The sequence below is a fragment of the Lissotriton helveticus genome, chromosome 1_2 (assembly GCF_964261635.1).
Source record: "Lissotriton helveticus chromosome 1_2, aLisHel1.1, whole genome shotgun sequence".
Taxonomy (NCBI): Eukaryota; Metazoa; Chordata; class Amphibia; order Caudata; family Salamandridae; genus Lissotriton; species Lissotriton helveticus.
This window is the reverse complement of record NC_136058.1, coordinates 231,187,784-231,207,265: the sequence shown is the minus strand read 5'-3', so window position 1 is coordinate 231,207,265 and position 19,482 is coordinate 231,187,784. Positions and strand designations below refer to the sequence as shown.

At 49.7% G+C, this 19,482-nt stretch overlaps 1 protein-coding gene across 1 annotated transcript in view; it reads right to left on the bottom strand.

The window, feature by feature from the left end:
- Positions 1-19,482, bottom strand: part of LOC144799978 (cytochrome P450 4B1-like) — a 549,397-nt gene that overhangs the window by 348,638 nt on the left and 181,277 nt on the right. The window lies entirely within an intron of this gene.

Below are 19,482 nucleotides of genomic sequence, written 5' to 3'. Positions count from 1 at the left end.
AGTCCCAGGCACTCCACACCACTGGAATCAAGCTAGCCGGGCTGATGAGAGGTGTTACCTCGAAACCGGGCCGGTCCTCGGATGCTTGTTTCCGTTCTGGGAAGGACATGGCTTTTGTAGTTCGGACTGGACTGTTCCCATGGGGCACAGGGTCAGCGCTGATTTGCATATCGCCATTGTCTAACCCAGGGTGGTGTGGAGTGGAAAAACGATGGATTTGAGCCCAGATCTTTGGACTGGGGTGAATGTGTGACATTGATCCACATTCTGTCCATCACTGTTGTGTTTGCAATTACCGCTCTAAGTGTACTGGGGATGCTCAGACGTGAGTCCCAGGCACTCCACACCACTGGAATCAAGCTAGCCGGGCTGATGAGAGGTGTTACCTCGAAACCGGGCCGGTCCTCGGATGCTTGTTTCCGTTCTGGGAAGGACATGGCTTTTGTAGTTCGGACTGGACTGTTCCCATGGGGCACAGGGTCAGCGCTGATTTGCATATCGCCATTGTCTAACCCAGGGTGGTGTGGAGTGGAAAAACGATGGATTTGGGCCCAGATCTTTGGACTGGGGTGAATGTGTGACATTGATCCACATTCTGTCCATCACTGTTGTGTTTGCAATTACCGCTCTAAGTGTACTGGGGATGCTCGGACGTGAGTCCCAGGCACTCCACACCACTGGAATCAAGCTAGCCGGGCTGATGAGAGGTGTTACCTCGAAACCGGGCCGGTCCTCGGATGCTTGTTTCCGTTCTGGGAAGGACATGGCTTTTGTAGTTCGGACTGGACTGTTCCCATGGGGCACAGGGTCAGCGCTGATTTGCATATCGCCATTGTCTAACCCAGGGTGGTGTGGAGTGGAAAAACGATGGATTTGGGCCCAGATCTTTGGACTGGGGTGAATGTGTGACATTGATCCACATTCTGTCCATCACTGTTGTGTTTGCAATTAACGCTCTAAGTGTACTGGGGATGCTCAGACGTGAGTCCCAGGCACTCCACACCACTGGAATCAAGCTAGCCGGGCTGATGAGAGGTGTTGCCTCGAAACCGGGCCGGTCCTCGGATGCTTGTTTCCGTTCTGGGAAGGACATGGCTTTTGTAGTTCGGACTGGACTGTTCCCATGGGGCACAGGGTCAGCGCTGATTTGCATATCGCCATTGTCTAACCCAGGGTGGTGTGGAGTGGAAAAACGATGGATTTGGGCCCAGATCTTTGGACTGGGGTGAATGTGTGACATTGATCCACATTCTGTCCATCACTGTTGTGTTTGCAATTACCGCTCTAAGTGTACTGGGGATGCTCAGACGTGAGTCCCAGGCCCTCCACACCACTGGAATCAAGCTAGCCGGGCTGATGAGAGGTGTTACCTCGAAATCGGGCCGGTCCTCGGATGCTTGTTTCCGTTCTGGGAAGGACATGGCTTTTGTAGTTCGGACTGGACTGTTCCCATGGGGCACAGGGTCAGCGCTGATTTGCATATCGCCATTGTCTAACCCAGGGTGGTGTGGAGATGAAAAACGATGGATTTGGGCCCAGATCTTTGGACTGGGGTGAATGTGTGACATTGATCTACATTCTGTCCATCACTGTTGTGTTTGCAATTACCGCTCTAAGTGTACTGGGGATGCTCAGACGTGAGTCCCAGGCACTCCACACCACTGGAATCAAGCTAGCCGGGCTGATGAGAGGTGTTACCTCGAAACCGGGCCGGTCCTCGGATGCTTGTTTCCGTTCTGGGAAGGACATGGCTTTTGTAGTTCGGACTGGACTGTTCCCATGGGGCACAGGGTCAGCGCTGATTTGCATATCGCCATTGTCTAACCCAGGGTGGTGTGGAGTGGAAAAACGATGGATTTGGGCCCAGATCTTTGGACTGGGGTGAATGTGTGACATTGATCCACATTCTGTCCATCACTGTTGTGTTTGCAATTACCGCTCTAAGTGTACTGGGGATGCTCAGACGTGAGTCCCAGGCACTCCACACCACTGGAATCAAGCTAGCCGGGCTGATGAGAGGTGTTACCTCGAAACCGGGCCGGTCCTCGGATGCTTGTTTCCGTTCTGGGAAGGACATGGCTTTTGTAGTTCGGACTGGACTGTTCCCATGGGGCACAGGGTCAGCGCTGATTTGCATATCGCCATTGTCTAACCCAGGGTGGTGTGGAGTGGAAAAACGATGGATTTGGGCCCAGATCTTTGGACTGGGGTGAATGTGTGACATTGATCCACATTCTGTCCATCACTGTTGTGTTTGCAATTACCGCTCTAAGTGTACTGGGGATGCTCAGACGTGAGTCCCAGGCACTCCACACCACTGGAATCAAGCTAGCCGGGCTGATGAGAGGTGTTACCTCGAAACCGGGCTGGTCCTCGGATGCTTGTTTCCGTTCTGGGAAGGACATGGCTTTTGTAGTTCAGACTGGACTGTTCCCATGGGGCACAGGGTCAGCGCTGATTTGCATATCGCCATTGTCTAACCCAGGGTGGTGTGGAGTGGAAAAACGATGGATTTGGGCCCAGATCTTTGGACTGGGGTGAATGTGTGACATTGATCCACATTCTGTCCATCACTGTTGTGTTTGCAATTACCGCTCTAAGTGTACTGGGGATGCTCGGACGTGAGTCCCAGGCACTCCACACCACTGGAATCAAGCTAGCCGGGCTGATGAGAGGTGTTACCTCGAAACCGGGCCGGTCCTCGGATGCTTGTTTCCGTTCTGGGAAGGACATGGCTTTTGTAGTTCGGACTGGACTGTTCCCATGGGGCACAGGGTCAGCGCTGATTTGCATATCGCCATTGTCTAACCCAGGGTGGTGTGGAGTGGAAAAACGATGGATTTGGGCCCAGATCTTTGGACTGGGGTGAATGTGTGACATTGATCCACATTCTGTCCATCACTGTTGTGTTTGCAATTAACGCTCTAAGTGTACTGGGGATGCTCAGACGTGAGTCCCAGGCACTCCACACCACTGGAATCAAGCTAGCCGGGCTGATGAGAGGTGTTGCCTCGAAACCGGGCCGGTCCTCGGATGCTTGTTTCCGTTCTGGGAAGGACATGGCTTTTGTAGTTCGGACTGGACTGTTCCCATGGGGCACAGGGTCAGCGCTGATTTGCATATCGCCATTGTCTAACCCAGGGTGGTGTGGAGTGGAAAAACGATGGATTTGGGCCCAGATCTTTGGACTGGGGTGAATGTGTGACATTGATCCACATTCTGTCCATCACTGTTGTGTTTGCAATTACCGCTCTAAGTGTACTGGGGATGCTCAGACGTGAGTCCCAGGCCCTCCACACCACTGGAATCAAGCTAGCCGGGCTGATGAGAGGTGTTACCTCGAAATCGGGCCGGTCCTCGGATGCTTGTTTCCGTTCTGGGAAGGACATGGCTTTTGTAGTTCGGACTGGACTGTTCCCATGGGGCACAGGGTCAGCGCTGATTTGCATATCGCCATTGTCTAACCCAGGGTGGTGTGGAGATGAAAAACGATGGATTTGGGCCCAGATCTTTGGACTGGGGTGAATGTGTGACATTGATCTACATTCTGTCCATCACTGTTGTGTTTGCAATTACCGCTCTAAGTGTACTGGGGATGCTCAGACGTGAGTCCCAGGCACTCCACACCACTGGAATCAAGCTAGCCGGGCTGATGAGAGGTGTTACCTCGAAACCGGGCCGGTCCTCGGATGCTTGTTTCCGTTCTGGGAAGGACATGGCTTTTGTAGTTCGGACTGGACTGTTCCCATGGGGCACAGGGTCAGCGCTGATTTGCATATCGCCATTGTCTAACCCAGGGTGGTGTGGAGTGGAAAAACGATGGATTTGGGCCCAGATCTTTGGACTGGGATGAATGTGTGACATTGATCCACATTCTGTCCATCACTGTTGTGTTTGCAATTACCGCTCTAAGTGTACTGGGGATGCTCGGACGTGAGTCCCAGGCACTCCACACCACTGGAATCAAGCTAGCCGGGCTGATGAGAGGTGTTACCTCGAAACCGGGCCGGTCCTCGGATGCTTGTTTCCGTTCTGGGAAGGACATGGCTTTTGTAGTTCGGACTGGACTGTTCCCATGGGGCACAGGGTCAGCGCTGATTTGCATATCGCCATTGTCTAACCCAGGGTGGTGTGGAGTGGAAAAACGATGGATTTGGGCCCAGATCTTTGGACTGGGGTGAATGTGTGACATTGATCCACATTCTGTCCATCACTGTTGTGTTTGCAATTACCGCTCTAAGTGTACTGGGGATGCTCAGACGTGAGTCCCAGGCACTCCACACCACTGGAATCAAGCTAGCCGGGCTGATGAGAGGTGTTACCTCGAAACCGGGCCGGTCCTCGGATGCTTGTTTCCGTTCTGGGAAGGACATGGCTTTTGTAGTTTGGACTGGACTGTTCCCATGGGGCACAGGGTCAGCGCTGATTTGCATATCGCCATTGTCTAACCCAGGGTGGTGTGGAGTGGAAAAACGATGGATTTGAGCCCAGATCTTTGGACTGGGGTGAATGTGTGACATTGATCCACATTCTGTCCATCACTGTTGTGTTTGCAATTACCGCTCTAAGTGTACTGGGGATGCTCAGACGTGAGTCCCAGGCACTCCACACCACTGGAATCAAGCTAGCCGGGCTGATGAGAGGTGTTACCTCGAAACCGGGCCGGTCCTCGGATGCTTGTTTCCGTTCTGGGAAGGACATGGCTTTTGTAGTTCGGACTGGACTGTTCCCATGGGGCACAGGGTCAGCGCTGATTTGCATATCGCCATTGTCTAACCCAGGGTGGTGTGGAGTGGAAAAACGATGGATTTGGGCCCAGATCTTTGGACTGGGGTGAATGTGTGACATTGATCCACATTCTGTCCATCACTGTTGTGTTTGCAATTACCGCTCTAAGTGTACTGAGGATGCTCAGACGTGAGTCCCAGGCACTCCACACCACTGGAATCAAGCTAGCCGGGCGGATGAGAGGTGTTACCTCGAAACCGGGCCAGTCCTCGGATGCTTGTTTCCGTTCTGGGAAGGACATGGCTTTTGTAGTTCGGACTGGACTGTTCCCATGGGGCACAGGGTCAGCGCTGATTTGCATATCGCCATTGTCTAACCCAGGGTGGTGTGGAGTGGAAAAACGATGGATTTGGGCCCAGATCTTTGGACTGGGGTGAATGTGTGACATTGATCCACATTCTGTCCATCACTGTTGTGTTTGCAATTACCGCTCTAAGTGTACTGGGGATGCTCAGACGTGAGTCCCAGGCACTCCACACCACTGGAATCAAGCTTGCCGGGCTGATGAGAGGTGTTACCTCGAAACCGGGCCGGTCCTCGGATTCTTGTTTCCGTTCTGGGAAGGACATGGCTTTTGTAGTTCAGACTGGACTGTTCCCATGGGGCACAGGGTCAGCGCTGATTTGCATATCGCCATTGTCTAACCCAGGGTGGTGTGGAGTGGAAAAACGATGGATTTGGGCCCAGATCTTTGGACTGGGGTGAATGTGTGACATTGATCCACATTCTGTCCATCACTGTTGTGTTTGCAATTACCGCTCTAAGTGTACTGGGGATGCTCAGACGTGAGTCCCAGGCACTCCACACCACTGGAATCAAGCTAGCCGGGCTGATGAGAGGTGTTACCTCGAAACCGGGCCGGTCCTCGGATGCTTGTTTCCGTTCTGGGAAGGACATGGCTTTTGTAGTTCGGACTGGACTGTTCCCATGGGGCACAGGGTCAGCGCTGATTTGCATATCGCCATTGTCTAACCCAGGGTGGTGTGGAGTGGAAAAACGATGGATTTGGGCCCAGATCTTTGGACTGGGGTGAATGTGTGACATTGATCCACATTCTGTCCATCACTGTTGTGTTTGCAATTACCGCTCTAAGTGTACTGGGGATGCTCAGACGTGAGTCCCAGGCACTCCACACCACTGGAATCAAGCTAGCCGGGCTGATGAGAGGTGTTACCTCGAAACCGGGCCGGTCCTCGGATGCTTGTTTCCTTTCTGGGAAGGACATGGCTTTCGTAGTTCGGACTGGACTGTTCCCATGGGGCACAGGGTCAGCGCTGATTTGCATATCGCCATTGTCTAACCCAGGGTGGTGTGGAGTGGAAAAACGATGGATTTGGGCCCAGATCTTTGGACTGGGGTGAATGTGTGACATTGATCCACATTCTGTCCATCACTGTTGTGTTTGCAATTACCGCTCTAAGTGTACTGGGGATGCTCAGACGTGAGTCCCAGGCACTCCACACCACTGGAATCAAGCTAGCCGGGCTGATGAGAGGTGTTACCTCGAAACCGGGCCGGTCCTCGGATGCTTGTTTCCTTTCTGGGAAGGACATGGCTTTCGTAGTTCGGACTGGACTGTTCCCATGGGGCACAGGGTCAGCGCTGATTTGCATATCGCCATTGTCTAACCCAGGGTGGTGTGGAGTGGAAAAACAATGGATTTGGGCCCAGATCTTTGGACTGGGGTGAATGTGTGACATTGATCCACATTCTGTCCATCACTGTTGTGTTTGCAATTACCGCTCTAAGTGTACTGGGGATGCTCAGACGTGAGTCCCAGGCACTCCACACCACTGGAATCAAGCTAGCCGGGCTGATGAGAGGTGTTACCTCGAAACCGGGCCGGTCCTCGGATGCTTGTTTCCGTTCTGGGAAGGACATGGCTTTTGTAGTTCGGACTGGACTGTTCCCATGGGGCACAGGGTCAGCGCTGATTTGCATATCGCCATTGTCTAACCCAGGGTGGTGTGGAGTGGAAAAACGATGGATTTGGGCCCAGATCTTTGGACTGGGGTGAATGTGTGACATTGATCCACATTCTGTCCATCACTGTTGTGTTTGCAATTACCGCTCTAAGTGTACTGGGGATGCTCAGACGTGCTTCCCAGGCACTCCACACCACTGGAATCAAGCTAGCCGGGCTGATGAGAGGTGTTACCTCGAAACCGGGCCGGTCCTCGGATGCTTGTTTCCGTTCTGGGAAGGACATGGCTTTTGTAGTTCGGACTGGACTGTTCCCATGGGGCACAGGGTCAGCGCTGATTTGCATATCGCCTTTGTCTAACCCAGGGTGGTGTGGAGTGGAAAAACGATGGATTTGGGCCCAGATCTTTGGACTGGGGTGAATGTGTGACATTGATCCACATTCTGTCCATCACTGTTGTGTTTGCAATTACCGCTCTAAGTGTACTGGGGATGCTCAGACGTGAGTCCCAGGCACTCCACACCACTGGAATCAAGCTAGCCGGGCTGATGAGAGGTGTTACCTCGAAACCGGGCCGGTCCTCGGATGCTTGTTTCCGTTCTGGGAAGGACATGGCTTTTGTAGTTCGGACTGGACTGTTCCCATGGGGCACAGGGTCAGCGCTGATTTGCATATCGCCATTGTCTAACCCAGGGTGGTGTGGAGTGGAAAAACGATGGATTTGGGCCCAGATCTTTGGACTGGGGTGAATGTGTGACATTGATCCACATTCTGTCCATCACTGTTGTGTTTGCAATTACCGCTCTAAGTGTACTGGGGATGCTCAGACGTGAGTCCCAGGCACTCCACACCACTGGAATCAAGCTAGCCGGGCTGATGAGAGGTGTTGCCTCGAAACCGGGCCGGTCCTCGGATGCTTGTTTCCGTTCTGGGAAGGACATGGCTTTTGTAGTTCGGACTGGACTGTTCCCATGGGGCACAGGGTCAGCGCTGATTTGCATATCGCCATTGTCTAACCCAGGGTGGTGTGGAGTGGAAAAACGATGGATTTGGGCCCAGATCTTTGGACTGGGGTGAATGTGTGACATTGATCCACATTCTGTCCATCACTGTTGTGTTTGCAATTACCGCTCTAAGTGTACTGGGGATGCTCAGACGTGAGTCCCAGGCCCTCCACACCACTGGAATCAAGCTAGCCGGGCTGATGAGAGGTGTTACCTCGAAATCAGGCCGGTCCTCGGATGCTTGTTTCCGTTCTGGGAAGGACATGGCTTTTGTAGTTCGGACTGGACTGTTCCCATGGGGCACAGGGTCAGCGCTGATTTGCATATCGCCATTGTCTAACCCAGGGTGGTGTGGAGATGAAAAACGATGGATTTGGGCCCAGATCTTTGGACTGGGGTGAATGTGTGACATTGATCCACATTCTGTCCATCACTGTTGTGTTTGCAATTACCGCTCTAAGTGTACTGGGGATGCTCAGACGTGAGTCCCAGGCACTCCACACCACTGGAATCAAGCTAGCCGGGCTGATGAGAGGTGTTACCTCGAAACCGGGCCGGTCCTCGGATGCTTGTTTCCGTTCTGGGAAGGACATGGCTTTTGTAGTTCGGACTGGACTGTTCCCATGGGGCACAGGGTCAGCGCTGATTTGCATATCGCCATTGTCTAACCCAGGGTGGTGTGGAGTGGAAAAACGATGGATTTGGGCCCAGATCTTTGGACTGGGGTGAATGTGTGACATTGATCCACATTCTGTCCATCACTGTTGTGTTTGCAATTACCGCTCTAAGTGTACTGGGGATGCTCAGACGTGAGTCCCAGGCACTCCACACCACTGGAATCAAGCTAGCCGGGCTGATGAGAGGTGTTACCTCGAAACCGGGCCGGTCCTCGGATGCTTGTTTCCTTTCTGGGAAGGACATGGCTTTCGTAGTTCGGACTGGACTGTTCCCATGGGGCACAGGGTCAGCGCTGATTTGCATATCGCCATTGTCTAACCCAGGGTGGTGTGGAGTGGAAAAACGATGGATTTGGGCCCAGATCTTTGGACTGGGGTGAATGTGTGACATTGATCCACATTCTGTCCATCACTGTTGTGTTTGCAATTACCGCTCTAAGTGTACTGGGGATGCTCAGACGTGAGTCCCAGGCACTCCACACCACTGGAATCAAGCTAGCCGGGCTGATGAGAGGTGTTACCTCGAAACCGGGCCGGTCCTCGGATGCTTGTTTCCTTTCTGGGAAGGACATGGCTTTCGTAGTTCGGACTGGACTGTTCCCATGGGGCACAGGGTCAGCGCTGATTTGCATATCGCCATTGTCTAACCCAGGGTGGTGTGGAGTGGAAAAACAATGGATTTGGGCCCAGATCTTTGGACTGGGGTGAATGTGTGACATTGATCCACATTCTGTCCATCACTGTTGTGTTTGCAATTACCGCTCTAAGTGTACTGGGGATGCTCAGACGTGAGTCCCAGGCACTCCACACCACTGGAATCAAGCTAGCCGGGCTGATGAGAGGTGTTACCTCGAAACCGGGCCGGTCCTCGGATGCTTGTTTCCGTTCTGGGAAGGACATGGCTTTTGTAGTTCGGACTGGACTGTTCCCATGGGGCACAGGGTCAGCGCTGATTTGCATATCGCCATTGTCTAACCCAGGGTGGTGTGGAGTGGAAAAACGATGGATTTGGGCCCAGATCTTTGGACTGGGGTGAATGTGTGACATTGATCCACATTCTGTCCATCACTGTTGTGTTTGCAATTACCGCTCTAAGTGTACTGGGGATGCTCAGACGTGAGTCCCAGGCACTCCACACCACTGGAATCAAGCTAGCCGGGCTGATGAGAGGTGTTACCTCGAAACCGGGCCGGTCCTCGGATGCTTGTTTCCGTTCTGGGAAGGACATGGCTTTTGTAGTTCGGACTGGACTGTTCCCATGGGGCACAGGGTCAGCGCTGATTTGCATATCGCCTTTGTCTAACCCAGGGTGGTGTGGAGTGGAAAAACGATGGATTTGGGCCCAGATCTTTGGACTGGGGTGAATGTGTGACATTGATCCACATTCTGTCCATCACTGTTGTGTTTGCAATTACCGCTCTAAGTGTACTGGGGATGCTCAGACGTGAGTCCCAGGCACTCCACACCACTGGAATCAAGCTAGCCGGGCTGATGAGAGGTGTTACCTCGAAACCGGGCCGGTCCTCGGATGCTTGTTTCCGTTCTGGGAAGGACATGGCTTTTGTAGTTCGGACTGGACTGTTCCCATGGGGCACAGGGTCAGCGCTGATTTGCATATCGCCATTGTCTAACCCAGGGTGGTGTGGAGTGGAAAAACGATGGATTTGGGCCCAGATCTTTGGACTGGGATGAATGTGTGACATTGATCCACATTCTGTCCATCACTGTTGTGTTTGCAATTACCGCTCTAAGTGTACTGGGGATGCTCGGACGTGAGTCCCAGGCACTCCACACCACTGGAATCAAGCTAGCCGGGCTGATGAGAGGTGTTACCTCGAAACCGGGCCGGTCCTCGGATGCTTGTTTCCGTTCTGGGAAGGACATGGCTTTTGTAGTTCGGACTGGACTGTTCCCATGGGGCACAGGGTCAGCGCTGATTTGCATATCACCATTGTCTAACCCAGGGTGGTGTGGAGTGGAAAAACGATGGATTTGGGCCCAGATCTTTGGACTGGGGTGAATGTGTGACATTGATCCACATTCTGTCCATCACTGTTGTGTTTGCAATTACCGCTCTAAGTGTACTGGGGATGCTCAGACGTGAGTCCCAGGCACTCCACACCACTGGAATCAAGCTAGCCGGGCTGATGAGAGGTGTTACCTCGAAACCGGGCCGGTCCTCGGATGCTTGTTTCCGTTCTGGGAAGGACATGGCTTTTGTAGTTCGGACTGGACTGTTCCCATGGGGCACAGGGTCAGCGCTGATTTGCATATCGCCATTGTCTTACCCAGGGTGGTGTGGAGTGGAAAAACGATGGATTTGAGCCCAGATCTTTGGACTGGGGTGAATGTGTGACATTGATCCACATTCTGTCCATCACTGTTGTGTTTGCAATTACCGCTCTAAGTGTACTGGGGATGCTCAGACGTGAGTCCCAGGCACTCCACACCACTGGAATCAAGCTAGCCGGGCTGATGAGAGGTGTTACCTCGAAACCGGGCCGGTCCTCGGATGCTTGTTTCCGTTCTGGGAAGGACATGGCTTTTGTAGTTCGGACTGGACTGTTCCCATGGGGCACAGGGTCAGCGCTGATTTGCATATCGCCATTGTCTAACCCAGGGTGGTGTGGAGTGGAAAAACGATGGATTTGGGCCCAGATCTTTGGACTGGGGTGAATGTGTGACATTGATCCACATTCTGTCCATCACTGTTGTGTTTGCAATTACCGCTCTAAGTGTACTGGGGATGCTCAGACGTGAGTCCCAGGCACTCCACACCACTGGAATCAAGCTAGCCGGGCTGATGAGAGGTGTTACCTCGAAACCGGGCCAGTCCTCGGATGCTTGTTTCCGTTCTGGGAAGGACATGGCTTTTGTAGTTCGGACTGGACTGTTCCCATGGGGCACAGGGTCAGCGCTGATTTGCATATCGCCATTGTCTAACCCAGGGTGGTGTGGAGTGGAAAAACGATGGATTTGGGCCCAGATCTTTGGACTGGGGTGAATGTGTGACATTGATCCACATTCTGTCCATCACTGTTGTGTTTGCAATTACCGCTCTAAGTGTACTGGGGATGCTCAGACGTGAGTCCCAGGCACTCCACACCACTGGAATCAAGCTAGCCGGGCTGATGAGAGGTGTTACCTCGAAACCGGGCCGGTCCTCGGATGCTTGTTTCCGTTCTGGGAAGGACATGGCTTTTGTAGTTCAGACTGGACTGTTCCCATGGGGCACAGGGTCAGCGCTGATTTGCATATCGCCATTGTCTAACCCAGGGTGGTGTGGAGTGGAAAAACGATGGATTTGGGCCCAGATCTTTGGACTGGGGTGAATGTGTGACATTGATCCACATTCTGTCCATCACTGTTGTGTTTGCAATTACCGCTCTAAGTGTACTGGGGATGCTCAGACGTGAGTCCCAGGCACTCCACACCACTGGAATCAAGCTAGCCGGGCTGATGAGAGGTGTTACCTCGAAACCGGGCCGGTCCTCGGATGCTTGTTTCCGTTCTGGGAAGGACATGGCTTTTGTAGTTCGGACTGGACTGTTCCCATGGGGCACAGGGTCAGCGCTGATTTGCATATCGCCATTGTCTAACCCAGGGTGGTGTGGAGTGGAAAAACGATGGATTTGGGCCCAGATCTTTGGACTGGGGTGAATGTGTGACATTGATCCACATTCTGTCCATCACTGTTGTGTTTGCAATTACCGCTCTAAGTGTACTGGGGATGCTCAGACGTGAGTCCCAGGCACTCCACACCACTGGAATCAAGCTAGCCGGGCTGATGAGAGGTGTTACCTCGAAACCGGGCCGGTCCTCGGATGCTTGTTTCCTTTCTGGGAAGGACATGGCTTTCGTAGTTCGGACTGGACTGTTCCCATGGGGCACAGGGTCAGCGCTGATTTGCATATCGCCATTGTCTAACCCAGGGTGGTGTGGAGTGGAAAAACGATGGATTTGGGCCCAGATCTTTGGACTGGGGTGAATGTGTGACATTGATCCACATTCTGTCCATCACTGTTGTGTTTGCAATTACCGCTCTAAGTGTACTGGGGATGCTCAGACGTGAGTCCCAGGCACTCCACACCACTGGAATCAAGCTAGCCGGGCTGATGAGAGGTGTTACCTCGAAACCGGGCCGGTCCTCGGATGCTTGTTTCCTTTCTGGGAAGGACATGGCTTTCGTAGTTCGGACTGGACTGTTCCCATGGGGCCAGCGCTGATTTGCATATCGCCATTGTCTAACCCAGGGTGGTGTGGAGTGGAAAAACAATGGATTTGGGCCCAGATCTTTGGACTGGGGTGAATGTGTGACATTGATCCACATTCTGTCCATCACTGTTGTGTTTGCAATTACCGCTCTAAGTGTACTGGGGATGCTCAGACGTGAGTCCCAGGCACTCCACACCACTGGAATCAAGCTAGCCGGGCTGATGAGAGGTGTTACCTCGAAACCGGGCCGGTCCTCGGATGCTTGTTTCCGTTCTGGGAAGGACATGGCTTTTGTAGTTCGGACTGGACTGTTCCCATGGGGCACAGGGTCAGCGCTGATTTGCATATCGCCATTGTCTAACCCAGGGTGGTGTGGAGTGGAAAAACGATGGATTTGGGCCCAAATCTTTGGACTGGGGTGAATGTGTGACATTGATCCACATTCTGTCCATCACTGTTGTGTTTGCAATTACCGCTCTAAGTGTACTGGGGATGCTCAGACGTGAGTCCCAGGCACTCCACACCACTGGAATCAAGCTAGCCGGGCTGATGAGAGGTGTTACCTCGAAACCGGGCCGGTCCTCGGATGCTTGTTTCCGTTCTGGGAAGGACATGGCTTTTGTAGTTCGGACTGGACTGTTCCCATGGGGCACAGGGTCAGCGCTGATTTGCATATCGCCTTTGTCTAACCCAGGGTGGTGTGGAGTGGAAAAACGATGGATTTGGGCCCAGATCTTTGGACTGGGGTGAATGTGTGACATTGATCCACATTCTGTCCATCACTGTTGTGTTTGCAATTACAGCTCTAAGTGTACTGGGGATGCTCAGACGTGAGTCCCAGGCACTCCACACCACTGGAATCAAGCTAGCCGGGCTGATGAGAGGTGTTACCTCGAAACCGGGCCGGTCCTCGGATGCTTGTTTCCGTTCTGGGAAGGACATGGCTTTTGTAGTTCGGACTGGACTGTTCCCATGGGGCACAGGGTCAGCGCTGATTTGCATATCGCCATTGTCTAACCCAGGGTGGTGTGGAGTGGAAAAACGATGGATTTGGGCCCAGATCTTTGGACTGGGGTGAATGTGTGACATTGATCCACATTCTGTCCATCACTGTTGTGTTTGCAATTACCGCTCTAAGTGTACTGGGGATGCTCAGACTTGAGTCCCAGGCACTCCACACCACTGGAATCAAGCTAGCCGGGCTGATGAGAGGTGTTACCTCAAAACCGGGCCGGTCCTCGGATGCTTGTTTCCGTTCTGGGAAGGACATGGCTTTTGTAGTTCGGACTGGACTGTTCCCATGGGGCACAGGGTCAGCGCTGATTTGCATATCGCCATTGTCTAACCCAGGGTGGTGTGGAGTGGAAAAACGATGGATTTGGGCCCAGATCTTTGGACTGGGGTGAATGTGTGACAGTGATCCACATTCTGTCCATCACTGTTGTGTTTGCAATTACCGTCTTGATCCAAGCCAGCAATGACAATCTTGAAGCCTTTGATCTCCTCTTCCCCTCTCTGCATTCCAACCCCACTCGTTCCTCACACCCCTCCCCCACACCCCTCTCTCAACTGGGCAACCAACCCCCATGCCCAGTTCACCCCCGCATCCTCAGTCGCTTACGCCCAATCCCAAACCCTCCCCTCCCCCTGCAGCTCCAGTTCACCACCCGCTTTCGCAGCCTCTGACACTCTACCCCAAACCCTACCCACTCTCTGCAGTTCCAAGGTCTCAGCCATGCCCCCTAGTTTAGACCCTCCATCAGCTCCTCCCCCTAGGCTTATCATCCCCAGATCTCCCCCTGACGATCGCAATACTTCCCCTGAGGCGCCCAATACAAAGCCTCGACCCTTCTTCAAGACCAAACGACCATCACACCTGGTTCCCCCACACCCGACACAGCCTAACAGGCTCCTGCCTACCCCAGACAGGCGCAATAGTTCCTCCTTGGCTCCCTTCCTCCAGTCTCAACCTGTCTCCAACCCCAAACGACCACCACACCCAGACCCCCCACACCATACGACCCACTTTAGCTCCCTATCCGGTAACATAATAAACTCCAAAATTCAACACTCCTCCACCAACTCGTTAACAGGCCGCACTGATCCCATCCAGATTCAACCCCCCCACTCAAGATATGATGGTCTGTCGTCTTGTCCGCATCGAAAATCAAGTCGCCTTCATAATACAGGGACTGAATCTCATCCTATCCAACCTCTTGACGCTTCACAACCCTCCCCTTAACTCCCAACCCTCTCCCACCGTTCTTCACCCCACTCGCCCTAGCCACACAAAAACCCTGCCCCCTAGCCAGACACCCCACCCCTCCCCGCACCAGGCCTCGAGACCAAGCAGAACCGCTGAAGCCATGTCCCCAGAGGAAGCGTTCGAGCTGGCCTCCTCATACACCACCTCTAGCCCCGAACAATCTACTACCCAGGTAATCACCGGCTCCAGAAGTGATCAATTCCCCCCGAACCCACCTAGACCACCTCCCTTACACTCCACCCCTAGCGACGAACATTCTACAATCCAGGTAATCACCGGCTTCAAATCCTCCCGAAATCCCCCAGACCACCACCCTCCCTCTTCAACATCCCCATTGAACCTAATATAGGAAGGCCCAACACGAACTGCATTCTCACCAATTGCAGATCCGCCGGGAAACATGCCACAGAGCTGGCAGAAACCATTCTCAGCCATGACATAGACATAGCCTTTCATCAGCGAAACCTGGCTAAACGACTGTTCGACCCCCATTCTGGATTTGCTCGAATCCCCAGGCTACTCTATCATCAAAAAGGATAGGAAGGACCAAATAGGCGGTGGCGTGGCAATTATCCACAAAAATAACATATAGATCTCTGAAATAGAGTCCATTAACCACAACTCCTTTGAATGTCTAACCACCAACATCAGTACCGCCAAAAACATGGTACTCCACTGTAACCTCCTGTATCATCCACCAGGAAACGCCACCTCATTCACGGAGCACCTGTCAGACCTGATAGCCCACTGCTCCCCCCGAAGCACTAACAACATAATCTTAGGCGACCTCAATCTCCACTGGAATGATGAGAATAGTGTTCCAATACAAACACTGAATGACCTACTACACTCCAACAAGCTAACCCAACACTGCTCAGAAGAAACCCACAACAAAGGTGCAATCCTGGACACCATCATTGCCCAACAGGATGCAGTCACTATTGACCACATCCTTCCAGTCAACTGGTCTGATCATCACCTAATCATTTTCCACCTAGCACAACGGATCATGTACCAGCCCTCCACCAGAGACCCCCCCAAGTGGTCTAGGAACCTATCGCAGATCAGCACTGCTGTCCTAGAAGAAAAAATATCCTCCCTCCTTTCCCTCTCCCCAGACGGCCTTTCTACTACAGCACTCACAGCACACTACAACACAACGATGTCCTCCATCTTAGACCAACTCGCCCCTGTGAAACTGAAAAAAACCAGGAACATCCCCTCAAGAACATGGTTCAACAAGGACATCAACGTGGAAAGAAGGCAACTCAGAGCCTCAGAACGGCTCTGGAGAAAGAACCCCTCCTCCAACCAACTTTGAAAAGCTCAAATCAGCAAGAAGAGAGTACAAAAACCATATCATTAAGAAAAAAACAACTTCTTCTGTACTGCACTCGACAAGGCAAAAAACAGACCAAGAGAACTATTTGACATCATTAAACACAAACCTCCAAACCATCGAATTCCCTCGTCCAGCCCTCTAGAGCCTTATGCGATAACTAGGTAAATTTTTTCAACGACAAGATCAAACTTTCCCTTGACATTAACCTACATCCTCCAGGCAACAACCGCACAACAATCGAATCCACCGCAAGCAGGTGACCCGCACGTACCTGGTCCGCCTTCGACCCAGTCACGGAAACTGAGATTCTCAACTTAATCACCACGTTGAAGCCCTCATCCCAAAACTTGGACCCTCTACCATCCCAATTGGCCATAGATCTGAAAATTATAAACAGTTCCTTAAAAATGGGTTCCATACCCAACTGCCTCAAGATCGGACAAGTAACTCCTCTCTTGAAAAAACCGGGCCTTGACTCAAAAGACCTGAATAACTTCAGACCGGTCTCTAATCTTCCCATCTTGGCCAAAATTCTGGAAAAATGTGTGCTCCATCAACTGAACAAACAGATTGACACTATCAACCTGCTTGATCAACATCAATCCGGTTTTAGAAAAGGCTATAGCACCGAAACTGCAATCCTTAACATTGTCGATGACATCCGTCACTCCCTTGACTCAGACCATTGCTGCCTCCTCATCCTCCTCGACCTGTAAGCAGCATTCGACACGGTTGATCATAATCTTCTCATCAAGGCCCTCAAAGAGAGAGTTGGTGCAGAAGAACAGGTTCTGCAATGGTTCTCATCCTTCTTCCAGAATCGCTCCCAGAGAGTCAAAATCAAGCCTTTCACTTCTGACCGTCTCCCAGTGAACAGAGGCGTCCCAAAAGGTTCCATTCTCTCCCCGCAACTGTTCAACATTTACATGTTACCCCTCGCTTCCATTCTGAATAAAGCCAACATCCCCTTCCATTTATAGGCAGATGACACCCAGATTTACCAGGAATCCTCCTCCATCAATGACATTCTAAGACTCAATAATACTCTCAAAGAATTCCAAGAATGGTTATTATCGAACCACCTGAAACGCAATCGAGGTAAAACAGAAATCCTCCTGATCTCCAACAAGGAAGAAAACCCGTTCGTGACGGAGTGGCTAAAAGCCATTGATACTCTCAACGTGAATCCCAGGAATGTATGACATAATATCGACAGACAGAATATCTACATACAAAAATATCGACACAAAAATATCGAAATCAAAAATATCGAAATTATATCTACATAATGGTAAGTACAAAAATATTGAAAAAATAATATCGTTGTACAAAAATATCGAAATTAAAAATATTGTTTTTTAAATGTATTAATAATAATTTAAAATTAATTTAAAAAGACATATAATTTTACAAATATTAACGCATGTTTTTACAACGCAGCTACTTTTACAACGCATACCATTACAACGTAAGTATTGGTAAGTATATAATAATTTTTTTATGTAAATTAATTAAAATTAATATAATATAATTTAATTTAATTTAATTAATTTAATTTAAATTTAATTTTACTTTAATTTTTACACTGTACCCCTGTACCCCAAAAACCCAAAACTGACCCTGAACCCTAAAAATACCCCTTTACCAAAAAACTAAAAACTGACCCTGAACCCTAAAAATACCCCTTTACCCAAAAACTAAAAACTGACCCTGAACCCTAAAAATACCCCTTTACCCAAAAACTAAAAACTGACCTTGAACCCTAAAAATACCCCTTTACCCAAAAACCAAAAACTGACCCTGAACCCTAAAAATACCCCTTTACCCAAAAACTAAAAACTGACCCTGTGCCCTAAAAATACCCCTTTATCCAAAAACTAAAAACTGACCCTGAACCCTAAAAATACCCCTATACCCAAAAACTAAAAACTGACCCTGAACCCTAAAAATACCCCTTTACCCAAAAACTAAAAACTGACCCTGAACCCTAAAAATACCCCTTTACCCAAAAACTAAAAACTGACCCTGAACCCTAAAAATACCCCTTGACCCAAAAACCCAAAACTATAACATTTTAAATATAATTATATACTTACCAATACTTACGTTGTAATGGTATGCGTTGTAAAGGTATCTGCATTGTAAAAACATGCGTTGTAAATGCATGCGTTGTAATAGTTTTTGCGTTGTAAAAGTTTCGTTGTAATGGTAGTGCGTTGTAAAAGTTGCGTTGTAATGGTTGTTTCCCTATAAACACACAACCCACTACACATAAATAAATGAAATCATTTAATCACTTAATAATTATTAATTACCAATTAATTATTAATTAACAATATCAAAAATTAATAAATTAAAAATATTAACACATTAATTCTAATTAATTTAATTTACTACTTAAGTTTATTTCATTACAAAATAATTATTAATTAACAATAACAATAAATTATATATCTTAGCACATTAAATCTAATTAATTTAATTAACTAATTAATATTAATTAATTACCATTTAATTATTAATTAACAATAACACTAAATTAAATATATTACCACATTAAATCTAATTAATGTAATTAACTAGTTTCAATTAATTACAAATTAATTATTAATAAAAAAATATTTAAAAATATATATTAATTATTTAATTATTATTAAATTACTTCCCACCCTATTCCCCTATAAACCCACAACCCGCTCTAATACTAAAACGCAAAATGTTAACATAATTACTAATTTTCAAACATACATTTCTAAACATATTTAGCAAACATATAAACAACATAATAAAATACATAACACTAAACAACAAAATTTCGATATTACTAACATACATACCTTAATCTCGATATTCTGTCTGTCGATATTATGGCACATCGATATACTATACCATCGATATTAAAACATCGATATTATTGTATATCGATATTTTAATTTCGATATTTTGTCTGACTACCGAATCCCACAGTAAATAAATCTGTAAAATCACTAGGTATCACCCTTGACCACAAATTATCCATGGCGAACCACATCAAAAACTCTGCCAAGAGCGCCTTCTTAAATCTGAAGCTACTCAACAAAGTCAAACCCTACATTCCTCCTGCGGATCTCAAACAAGCCACCCAATCTCTTGTGTTATCCTGACTGGACTACGAGAACGTGACCCTCTCTGGTACCCCCCTCTCCCACCTAGTACCCCTAAAAACCACCCTCAATGCAGCGGCCAGAATGGTCTCAGGAGTAGAATAATTTGACCACATTTATCCC